The sequence below is a fragment of the Ranitomeya variabilis genome, chromosome 1 (assembly GCF_051348905.1).
Source record: "Ranitomeya variabilis isolate aRanVar5 chromosome 1, aRanVar5.hap1, whole genome shotgun sequence".
NCBI lineage: Eukaryota > Metazoa > Chordata > Amphibia > Anura > Dendrobatidae > Ranitomeya > Ranitomeya variabilis.
In genome coordinates this window covers 455166790-455179405 of record NC_135232.1, presented here as the reverse complement: position 1 = coordinate 455179405, position 12616 = coordinate 455166790, and the positions used below count along the sequence as shown (strand labels likewise).

Sequence of the window (12616 nt, the reverse complement as noted above, 5' to 3'; positions counted from 1 at the left end):
AATTTCTTTTGGGGAGCGAGGATCCATTTAGCTTTTCCAGAGCCTTTGTACTACCAGTAATGTGGAAGCCCCCTACATTTCCGTTAACAGATGACAGACCTGTTTGGCGACTTGCTTTTTTTATGGATTGAGCTGAAGCTTTTATTGGGAACATTTTACATAACGTTTGGGATCACATTTATCCGCAGCTCTACGCTGAGCACTTACTTTGGGGCTTCCATCTAAATCTCTGAGTAATGTGACATCTGAAACCCCCAAGGGATCCATTTACTATAATGAGTAAGCAGAGTTACTGTGGACTCAGCCTGGCCTCTGTTCAGCAGTGTCCTTCTCAGAAGTGCACAAAACTGTGGCCAACGGCACTTTTATGCAATCCTAAAAAGAAGGACACTACCAGATCTCAGGTCCTATGGTGTCCACAAGACCTCCAACTGCCTCATTATAGAGAATCTTCCACCGTGGGTTCTGTCTGAATCACATATTTCAGAGTTGTACAAGGAAACCCCGATGTAAGCAATCAGCGTAGAGTGCAGGATAAATGTGCGCCAAACCTTACTGCGATCTTTGGGAGGCAAAAAACAACAGCATGTGAAGAATTGGTTATTTATTTTTTAAACCATTCCTCGTGTGGTATTAGCGATTAGGCGACTATATTCTTTGGGCTGGTACGATTACAACGATACCAGATTTATATCAGGTTTTTATGCTGGGCTGCTGTCACACACTAAAAGACTTTATTGTGAAAAATAGTTCTCAAAATATGGTGATGCAAAAACTATAATTTTTCCATATTTTGGCCCACAGAGTCACGTGAGGTCTTGTTTTTTGCAGCTGACGTTTTTATTTGGTACCTGGCACATGACATTTTTTGAACATTTTCTATTCTGATTTTTGTGAGACAGAATGAACAAAAACCAGCAATTCAGGAATTGCTTTTTTCTTTTTTTTTTTTTTTTTTTAACTATTTCACGTGTGCTAAAATTGATAAGACTGCTTTATTCTTTGGGTCAGTACGATTACAGTGATTTTTTTTGTGCTTTGGTGCTTTTACAGAAAAAACTTTTATAGAAAAATAATTATTGTTGCATTCCTTTATTCTGAGAGCTATAACACTTATTATTCCGCTGATGGAGCTGTAATGCGGTTTGTTTTTTGGCATACAAGATGATGTTTTCAGCAGTACCATTTTTATTTACATTCGTCTTTTTGATCGCGTTTTATTGCACTTTTTGTTCGGTGGCATGATGATAAAAGCATTTTTTTAATTTGTATGTTATTACAGTGTTGGCTGAAGGGGTTAACTAGTGGGACAGTTTTATAGAGCGGGCCATTATAGACACGCGATACCAAATGTGCACTTTTGCTTATTTTTTACTTACATAAAATGCAGTTATTGGAAAAATATTTGTTTTTTGTTCTTTATTTGGGGATTATTTTTTATTTATTTATTTATTTTTTTAATTACTTTAATTTGTTTCCTACTTTTTTTTTTTTTTTTTTACATTGTCCCATCCTGGGACATAACTGTATAGTATCAGATCACTGATCTGATACTCTCTAATGCTTCTGTACTGCAGGTTACCACATTAACACCTGACAGGCAGGGAAGGAGGCATGGTAGCGCCTGCTGAGAGTAGGCACTCACAAGCCACCTTCCCTTCTGGACCCTGAAGGATCATGCGGCCATCTTGCGGCTGTGGGTCTCCACTGAGCTCATCCGGATTACACGAATGCATTGTTCTGATGGAAGCGTGCAGGGACCCCACTAGTGACCGCAGCATCAGCGGAGAAAATGTTCGCAATTGGTGCTAGCACCAATCATGGGCATTGCTGCAGGGTGTCCCATCTCACACAGAGCCGACACCTGCATCTGATCGCTGCGGCACGCAGCATTAGGCCGTGCAATCGTGTCGCCGTACATATACTATATACAGTTGGCACAAGAGGTATACACATAATAATTTTTTGTTAGACTTAGTCCTTCATTATACACTTTGTCATATTTGTGAACAGTCACGAAGTTATGCACTTTATATAGTAATTATGTGAGAATTAATTCTTATTATAGGAGTTAGTTGTACGAATTCCTCATTCTGTTTTTGTTTTATCCTTTTTCTTTTTATTGTTTTCTATTTGGCACGGTCACTTTAGGTCCACACTTTTATAAATAATGATACGTTACGTGTCTCAGTTGCCCTTAGTTTATCCCTTGGGTAAAATGGCCGCTGGTGTATGCGCGCACGCGCGCCGTACTGGGGCTTGCTGACCATCATCCACCTGCGCTCATCAGCGGCGGAACAGGAAATGACGTCTTGAGGATTTTTCCTCTGCCTGTTCGCAGCGCCGTGAGCGCCGGGGATGATGGGCGCGGCGTCCCAGAGGTGACGGTGCGCATGCGCCAATTAAGAAACGCTATGGCCGCCACAGCTGTTGTTGTCCTTTAAAATGCAGCCCCAGTTAGACACACAATTACGTCCCCCCGAGGAAGCTCACGCGAAACGCGCGTCGGGGCCGCCGGACACACACTGACACCAACGACATTTGGGTAAGGTTGGCAGTAGTATATGATTAACACTTGTACCTACTGTGGGTTATGGAGCAATGATATGGATGGAAGGATCAGGCACATGCCGTTTTTTTAAGGAGCACTATGCACTTTAAATTGATAAACATGCTCTACTGATTTATTAGCAGGCCCAGAGTAGTCAGCAATTTCTGCCTCTTATATACCCCAGGTGATATCTGCAGTGTGGTTTGTCCGCCGCACATGCATTATACGTGCACTTTGTCTGTAATGTTTGTGACTTATGTGATTTGATTATGCTTAATAAAAGTTGTCATTTTTTACTTATGACTCAATGGGTATATATACTCCGAGTTTTTCTATAGGATTTATGCATTAGTGGAGTTTCCCTGTTATCCTTCATGTCTATTGCGGGGCGCATTCCTGGTTGGAGCTTTGCAAATGACATGCATCAGTGGTTGTTGTATTTATTATATACTATATACATGTATGCTGTTTGCGGGAAAACAGCTCCCACAAAACAGTATATATATGGGCGCATGTCGTTAAGGGGGGGGGTTACAAAAAAATTACACCCCATTAGCCCCATAAAAAAAAACAACCCACACATTTGGCATCATCGCGTTCAGAAATCGCAAGATCAATACATAAATAGAATTAATCCGATAGGTAAAATGAAATGACAGGAGATGAAAAGATCGTATCTACACCAATATGGTATCAATAAAAGCATCAGCTCGGCGCCCAAAACTAAGCTGTCATCCAGCCCCAGATAACGAAAAATGAAGACGCTATGGGTCTCAGAAAAGGCAGAATTTTTTTTTAGGTTTTTAAACAAACTTTGGATTCTTTTTTCACCTCTTAACTAAAAAAGAACCTAGACATGTTTGGTGTCTGTGAACTCATAATGACCTGGAGAATCATAATGGCAGGTCAGTTTTAGCATTAAGTGAATGAGGTAAATAAAAAATTTTTTAAAAAAAACGCATGTGCAATTGGTTTCCGTTTTCCAGTACCCTATATGGTAAAACCAATGGTGTCAATCAAAAGTACAACTCGTCCTGCAAAAAACAAGCCCTCACATGACCATTTTGATTTGAAAAATAAAAGTTATGGCTCTGGGAAGATGTGGAGCAAAAAACAAAAATGCAAGATAGCCCAGTAGTGAAGGGGTTAGATGAGGGACCAGCCACAGCTCCAGCACTTTCTCCAGACCCCTCCTGCAAGTTTTCACCATCTACTGCCGGGTCAGACTTCTCTGGCACACTCGACACCAGGACATGCCAATACAACTCGCCCTGTGCATGCGCAGACTCGGGTCAGTGCGACTGCCGAACACATTTAGAAAAGAGGTCTCTGCCTGCAAGCATCCGCACCTCTGCCCAATCTCAGACAGACAGTGGCTCTTCCAGACCCACTGGTACTGCAGGAAAGTATCCCGACAGCCACCAGCCAGGCCCAGGTGAGTAGATTTCTTTCAGTACCGTCCTTGCTTCTTCACTTAAGGTTCCCTCAAGGACAGGAAACCACACCAATGTGGGTAAGAGGTACCGCCCCTATATTCAGTAGGTTTCCTGTCCTTGATGGGCAAATCCCCTCTCTCTTGCTCAGGTGGTGCTGTAGTAGGAGAAGGGGAAAACTGAACACTCATTACCAGACTCCACAACAGATTACAGCTGATTGCAGGAGGTCTCAGCAAGAGTCTTTTGATAATAAACAAATCACAAACAGGAATGTCGAAAGTGAAGAATGCTAGAATACTCATTGCTAGATTGAGCCCCCCAGAGAGGTCCAATGGGTTCCCACTTTCAGAAAAGATTTTTCTATAATCTCCGTTCATAGCCAGACCCCCCCCCCCAAAAAAAAACCAAAACCCACAGTGACAGACAACCGCTTCACTCAGCTGTTCTAGCTTGTCTTTATGCTGCTGACGGAGCTTGTAGGTAAAACTTTTCTGAAGGGGGACAAATTCTTTAAATTGATGAGACCACAAACCATTATTTGATGCCATAACTATTATTCCTTGTATTCCATCACTAGCTGCAGGAGTACAGAATGACCCCAGACAGATAGGAAACCGCTACCGTATATTAGCTGCACCTGAAGTAACTGGGCATATGGAACGTGCTCGTCATTACAATAGGTCACTGACTGTAGAAAGTAATACTGAGCTTTTTCTTTAATTATATAACTATGTCCTATACAGAATACTGATGTGTAATATGGCTGCGAAACAAAAACAAACACTTGGCGGTGACTCAGCGAAATCCCTGACATTGTCAGAACATGGCCACCCCCAGCTCTATACCAGAGCCCGCCCAGCAGAGAACTTTGCCTCAACAAATCTACTGGATCAAAGGTGAAGTCTCAGTTCCCAAATACAGGATATTCTCATAAAAATCAATGAGAAGCCAGAAGAGATATGAAACGGGGCCAAAGGGCAGCACTAACCATGGCTCCTTACATGGCAGGGATCCTAAAGAAATTATATACGGGAACACAGATTGAAAGCAACCCACCCATAGCTTCAATGGCTAGACTCTGGTGTCAGATTTACCACAGGAGAAATCTCAGCTATCTGCCACAGACGTGCTGCAATCTACACAGATCAGCCAGAGCCCAATTCAGTTGGGCTAATCTACAAGTTTCCGCACAGGTTGTGTCCCAGCAGGTGAATGAAGAATAAAATACCCCATGTACTTACATTACCTGCAGCATATCTGCAGATTGCGCCAAGATGCAAACGCTGAAACATGGGGAAATTCTTACAGTATCTTATGGTATCCTTGTAGATTTGAAGCGGCTTCAAATCGGCAGAACATCAAGTTTTTGAGCATTTTTCACCCATTCGGGAAAAGAGAAATTAGGTGCTATAACTAACCACAGATATTTACTATGCCCAGGCAACGCAAGGCTCTTCAGATATATATATTAAACGTGCACATACCCTAGGGTGGGTGCAAAAAATTCACCAAATACTCATCGTCACAATGGAAACTTTGCCCTTCAGACCATCCCTTTAAAGGCCAAGTAATTTTCATTGTACCTCCCTATTTAGTGCCATAATTTAAACTCTTATAATACACTTGCATTAAACATTTCCTCTCCTTCCCTGACTAACAGCTATTCTATTGCATTTCCCAGCTTCCTTATTGATGATGTTTCAATTGAGAATCCCAGTGCATGCTGGGAAACTCAAAGCGTCATCAGGGAGCAGAGGATGCAGTCACTGCCACAGCCCCCGCTCCCTAAAGCACCAATGACGTTTGTTTTAACCCATTTCAGACGTTGGGCGTAATAATATGCCCACATCGGAATCCCTCCATTTGATGTGGGCATGTACTGCACATGTCGTGTCTCCCCCTTTGATGCGCTGAGCCCACATCTTTCCTGGCACATGTTAGCAGTTTTGAGCAGCTGACATGTGCCTCTAACAGCTGCGGGTGGAATCGCGATCCACCCGCGGTGGTTAACTTATTAAATTTTGCTGTCAATCTCTGACAGTGTCATTTAACTTGTACTTACCAGAAGTGCGTAGAAAATGCCACCCATCGGTGACCGCATCACGTGATTGCAGGTCACTGATGGGTTGGCATGACAACCATAGGTCTCCAGCAGAGTGAGCATTTCTGCTACACAGTCAGACAACTGCAGCTTCTACGCTCCCATTAAGACTATTGAAACACGCAAAAAGTTTTAAAAAAATTAAATAAAAATTGTAAATATTAAAAAAAATATATAAAAGTTTAAATCACCCCCCTTTAGCCATTCAAATAAAAAAAAATAAAAAAAATTAAAAAACATACACATATTTGGTATTGCCGTGTTCAGAATCGCCCGATCTATCAATATAAAAAAAAAAAAAAAAAAAAAAAAAAAAGGATTAACCCGATTGCTAAACAGTGTAACGACAAAAAAAAGTTCGCCAAGATGTTATCATTAAAAACGTCAGCTCGGCGCAAAAAAAAAGAAGAAAAAAAATAATAAGCGGTCTAACCAGTCACATCACTTGTGGGGGTGGCGTGTGTCTCTGCATAGCTGGTACACTCTCACACAGCTCTGTTGCCAGCTCGTTACTGCTGATCTGAGCCGGCTACATAGCACGCCACCATTGTATAGATCGCCCCTGAAACAAGTCTCACTAATGTCAATAATAATAATTAATAAATAATGCTGTCTTTTGAGAATCCCAGTACATGTTGTAACACCCAAAGAAAGCATCAAAATGGAAAGGGGGGAAAAAAAATTATAGAAAAAGAAGTGAGTGTAGTTAGGGAAGGATTGGAAATTTTTAATTCAATATTAGAAAAGAGTTTATATTATGGCATCAAATGGGAATTTAGAATTAAAATTACTCTGTCTTGGGACCACCCTTTAAAAAACACACACACACTTCTATACATATAATCATCTAAGGTCCACTTCCGTCTGTCATGGCCAATCAGCGACAGGCTTAGTCCGGACGCAAATTGGCCCCTCCCTTCTCCCCTCCAGTCAGTGCCCCCTCCCTACTCCCCTCCAGTCCGTGCCAGTGTGTCGCCCCATCTCGGACCAACTTTTTACTATTGATGCTGCCTATGCAGCATCAATAGTAAAAACATATAATGTTAAAAATAATAAAACAAAAAAAAATTCATGCTATTCTCACCTTCCATCTCCTCCACAGCTTTCCAGCTCCTCGCGATGCTCTCGGCAGCTTCCGTTCCCAGTGCTGCATTGCGAAATTAGCCAGATGACTTAGCGGTCTCGCGAGACAGCTACGTCATCACGGGTTATGGCGCGGGATTTAAACACCGCTTCACTGATTGATTGGTCGCGGCCGGTGGGGCGCGACCAATCAGCGACCATCCTGGACCAACTTTTTACTATTGATGCTGCCTATGCAGCATCAATAGAAAAAGGATATAATGTTAAAAATACAAAAAAAAAAATCGTGATATTCTCACCTTCCGGCATCGGCAGCAGCTTTTCCTGCCCCTCACGATGCTCCTGTCCCACCGTTTCGCTGATTGATTGGTCGTGCCCGGCCATCCTCGACCAATCAGCGAAGCGGTGTTTAAATACTGCGCCAATGTCAGAATCCATTGCAGCAATGACCGGAGAGGACGTAGCGGTCTTGCGAGACCACTACATCACCACGTGTTATTGAAGCAATGCATTCTTGGGACCGTAGCGTTGCAAGGAGCATCGCTAAATGCCTGGGCTGGATCCAGGGGCCGCCGGAAGGCGAGTATATAACTTTTTTTATTTTGGTGCCCACATTGCTATATACTATAGGTGTCCTTGCGTACCAATGTGTTCCCATAGGCAGTAATGCGTTTTTTTTTATTTTACGCACTCATCCGCATGCGCATGATTGCGCAATATTTGCCGCCTCAAAAAAAGCGACATGTGCTTGCCGGACAATGCCGCACACCGCGAAACGACATGCACATGCATCCGCATGCAAACTCATGTCCCTGAATACACAATGTTAAATATAATGTACGCATGACGCATGCGGATCTATGGGGATCATAGGCTGTGCACAGAAACGCTAATGTGAACCCGTCCTAAGCTGCCAGTAACTGCATCACTGACACCCTGAGGGGTGGAACCGTGGCACATTATATAGTAAGGCTATGGAAAATGATACGGATTGTGAGAACATGCTTTTATGAAATCACATGATATGCTCCGCTATCACAGGTAGCTGTAATGATACCAACAGAACAATAATACCTATGTTTTCACTGCTAAGGACATCATAATCCTAGAGACGGGCAGGAGAAGTGCTAAAGATACAGCAGTGGCTCACGCTATAATACATCTGGCACATCCTCACACATGTAAGACACTATTGCCTTAATGATGCCACTTCTCAGTTGGCTCACTTTAGATCAGAACTTTACACCAAACTGTGGTGCATTTCAGGACTAACTACTTACCCAGTAATACAGACTTTTTTGAAAAGAATGAAAAAGTATTTACATGGGAAAAACATGGCCCACGGCATATACGGCAGATGTTTTGGGTAACTTTGCCCTGCTGAATTAGCACTGCCTGTCCATCGACTGCCATGCATGGAAGACAATAATAAATCTTTATTTGTATTTAGCACTAACATATTCCGCAACGCTTTACAGCATGCGTATTTTTGCTGCGTACGGCTGGGTGCAGATCAGGGTCGGACTGGGACTAAAATTCAGCCCTGGCATTTGAAGTTACACAGGCCCACTTGTCACATGGTGACTGTATAATAACTTTGTACACTTGTTGGTTAAAAGAAGTGAGGGGAGAGTAACACGACTATATAACAATTACAGCTGTATCCAGCATTACAGCTCAGTCCCATTTATTGCTTTTAGTTGCAGTACCAAGAAAAGCCGCTACTTTACCTACATAACTGGATCTCTTAGATAATGAAGGGATTGAGACGACCAAAGGCTATGGAACCTCATTCTGATGCTCCATACACTTTGCCTACAGCCACTTTGGTTCCGCTGTGCAGCACAAGACCCGGTGACTCTGAAGAGCGGTGACATCAGTAACGTCACCGCTCTCCAGATATTCCGGGTCTTGCGCTGAGCTCGGCGAGTGTGAAGAGCGGTACTTTTACTACTGTCAACGCTATTCAGAGTCGCTGGGTCTCACCAGGTCTGGGCTAGTAGTGGGGGTGTCTGATAGACACCTCTCCATTACATACACCAGGGATTGATAGCAGCTGACATTACGCAGCTGACATCAACCCTAAAAATCATTACACATACCAGAATTAAATGCTCTGGCGGCTGGGAAAAGCAGTAGAGTTAGCGCTATTCCCAGGCGCCGGGTGCTAACTACAACTGTCACCATCCTTGCCTGGTCTCCCTTCGAAGCATTTCTGCTGTATTTACATGCACTGATCTCAGGCCGCTAAACGAGTGTGATCGACAATACTGAAGTCGTTCGCTTGTTTCCCGGCCTCTTTACACCAACTGAGAAAGAATGAAGGGAACAAAACAATCACAATTAGATCAATCTGTCCCCATACAGTATCATGTTATCAGCAGAACAACTACAGTTTACACTGGCGATGTGCTGCTGAGAACAAGGATTTCTGTTCCCACATAAACAATCCAATCACTCGATGAATAGGCAGCATTTTGCTTGTTTAGTATAATACACCCCATAGTCCTCCATATATTATAATGTGCACCTTAGTCCTCCATATAGTATAATACACTCCTCCATATAGTATAATACACTCCTCCATATAGTATAATGTACTGCCACAGTCCTCCAAATAGTATAATACATTCCTCATAGTGCTCCATGTAGTATAATGCCGTCATTGTCATCCCTGTAGTACAATTCACTTCCCATAGTATAATGCACCCCATAGTTCTTCATATAGTATAATGCTTTCCCCATAGACTATACCGTAGCTTCAAGAGAATGCAATACAGCCCCCCCCCATAGAATAAAATGTAGCCCCCAGAGAATGTAATACAGCACAGCCCCCATAGAATGTAATGCAGCACAGCCCCCATAGAATGTAATGCAGCACAGCCCCCATAGAATGTAATGCAGCACAGCCCCCATAGAATGTAATGCAGCACAGCCCCCATAGAATGTAATGCAGCACAGCCCCCATAGAATGTAATGCAGCACAGCCCCCATAGAATGTAATGCAGCACAGCCCCCATAGAATGTAATGCAGCACAGCCCCCATAGAATGTAATGCAGCACAGCCCCCATAGAATGTAATGCAGCACAGCCCCCATAGAATGTAATGCAGCCAGCCCCCATAGAATGTAATACAGAACAACCCCCATAGAATGTAATGGAGCACAGCCCCATAGAATGTAATGCATCCAGCCCCCATAGAATGTAATACAGCCCCCACAATCCAGTTATCACTCTGATATATTAAAACAAAAAAAAAACAAAACAACTCTCCTCGTGCCCCGCGCTGCTCCGGTTTCAGAAGCTGCAGTCTGCCCGCCCGACACACAGCAGGTACAAGATGATATGACATCATCGCACACCTGCAGTGTCAGAGGCAGAGCGGGGAATGATGGGAGAGGGAGCGTCAGCAGACGCTCTTTCCTCCATCATTGCATTCAACTGTAATGACGCCGGTATAGTTGAATGCGGCGGCGCTGGCGAGTTGGTGCTGGTGTGGGGGGGGGGGGGGGGGGGTGAGTTGGTGCTGTTGGGAGCTCTCTGACGGCGCTGGCGAGCGACCCACTACTGACACTGGCCCTTCTGGCATTTGCCAGAAGAGCCCAATGGCCAGTCTGGCCCTGGTGCGGATGACGCACCATGTTAGAATTTTTGTGGTGGCAAATTTCCACCGCCATACGCATGCGCAAGGATAAACGCATTACAGTCTATGGGAACGCAAGAAAATGCATACAATTGCGTTTGCACAAGGGTCTATAGACAGAAATCCCTTGAGCCACGCCCACTTGGCATGGCTTGTGCCAAGGAAAAGGAAATTCTCCTGAAATTTTTTTCCTATCAAATGCATGCGCATAAAAAATGGAAACGCATGCAAAAAGGCACACAAACGTTCCTTTTTTTTATCCGTCATGCGTAAGTTGATGCGGATAAAAAAGCGCAGCGTTATCATGCATTTTTGCATGCGGTTGCGGACGAGGCGCAAATGTGAACCTAGCCTTACAGTACAATGTAAATCAATGGGAAAAAAAAAATTATGTGCTAATGGTGCAGAAAACTCTGCACAGAAAACGCAGCAGATTCAAAAAAGGACCATGTCAATTCTTTTTGCGGATCTGCAGCGTTTCTGCACCCATTCCATAATAGAAATCCACAGGGGTAGAAAAAAAAAAAGAAATCCGCAAAGAACGGAAAAAAAAAAAAAAAAAAGCATAAAAAACGCGCAGATTTTGACCTGCCAAGAAATGCTGAATCTGCACAGAAAATTCCACAGTCTAATCCGCAACGTGTACACGCAAATAGCCTTTGTGAATCCTGCATTGAGCAGGGGGGTGGACATGATGACCCTAGAGGCCCCCAAGTTCCAACTTAACATTCTATGTATCCAAAAAGCGAGTCTTTAGAAATGTAATAAAATCTAGGATGGTTGGTGAGGGTGCCATTCACCATATCCTCTGCTGTACTCGGCTCCTCCAGTTACAGGATTACACAACTGCTGTAGGTCACGCTTTTTAGTCTGTTTGAATCTGATAATTTTTTGAAACCTTGTTCAAGAGCCGATATTCGTGGTTTGCAGTTTTATGAGAGGGGCTTTCACATATTGATACTTGCAATACCTAATAAATGTGCCTTCCAATTGCTATGGTATTTAAACCTACAGACTTTCTGGGATAACTAAACGCTCTGAAATGTTGTATACCCTAATGTCTGTTACAGATTTTTCATGAAAAAAAAGGATTTAAAAACAAAAAAATCCTTCATGTATAAAAAGATACTGAGGCGCTTACACAGCTTGTATTAACAGAAACCCCTCACTACGAGAAGAGCCACAAATACTCACAATACAGAAGCAGACAGACCTCAGACCCCAGGAGCCATAGTCTTCTATACTTCAGCAACTTCACACAGGCATCTGTATCAGTGAGAAGACTGACAAGTCACCCAGCTCCACCCGCGGGCCACCCGCCTCTCCGTACATAGTGCATGCTACCTCTGTACTACAGGGAAGGATTATCTGCTGATCCACTCTGCATGACTCCTCAGGGTCCTCCCACAGGGTCCTCCCACAGGCTCATGTGTGGAACAGCTCCATGTGGACTAGATAAGACACCAGACAACCACTAGCCAGCTTTAGAAGTTGCAAATCAACTAAAATTCAAGGTACTACCAAGTGCCACATTAACAAGTATATAACAATATAAAAAAAAGGTTTACAATTAGACAAGTCTAGCTAACAAAATCCAAGTTACGAGACATACCTAGATGATCTCCTACCAGTAGCGTAGCTACCAGGGGGGCAGAGGGTGCGGTCGCCCCGGGCCCGGAGCTCAGAGGGGGCCCACCTGGAGCCTCGCTACCCTTAACTACATTAGCCTGCTGTGCACGCCAATATAGTTGAGCTCTGCGGTAGAGCAGGGACAGAATCTCCCTGCTCTGCTGCGGTCTGTT

The 12616-nt window shown here is 43.5% G+C and overlaps 1 protein-coding gene across 6 annotated transcripts in view; it reads right to left on the bottom strand.

The window, feature by feature from the left end:
• Window positions 1-12616, bottom strand: part of ACO1 (aconitase 1) — a 95250-nt gene that overhangs the window by 68371 nt on the left and 14263 nt on the right. The window contains exon 1 of one of the 6 annotated variants that reach the window (XM_077250078.1): window positions 12009-12164. The exons of 3 other annotated variants lie outside the window; for them this stretch is intronic. The gene's annotated coding sequence lies outside the window, so the exon portion shown is untranslated. Of the gene's footprint in view, window positions 1-12008; window positions 12165-12616 lie in introns of those variants that run through there. 2 more of the 6 variants (XM_077250054.1, XM_077250046.1) reach the window with 2 other exon arrangements.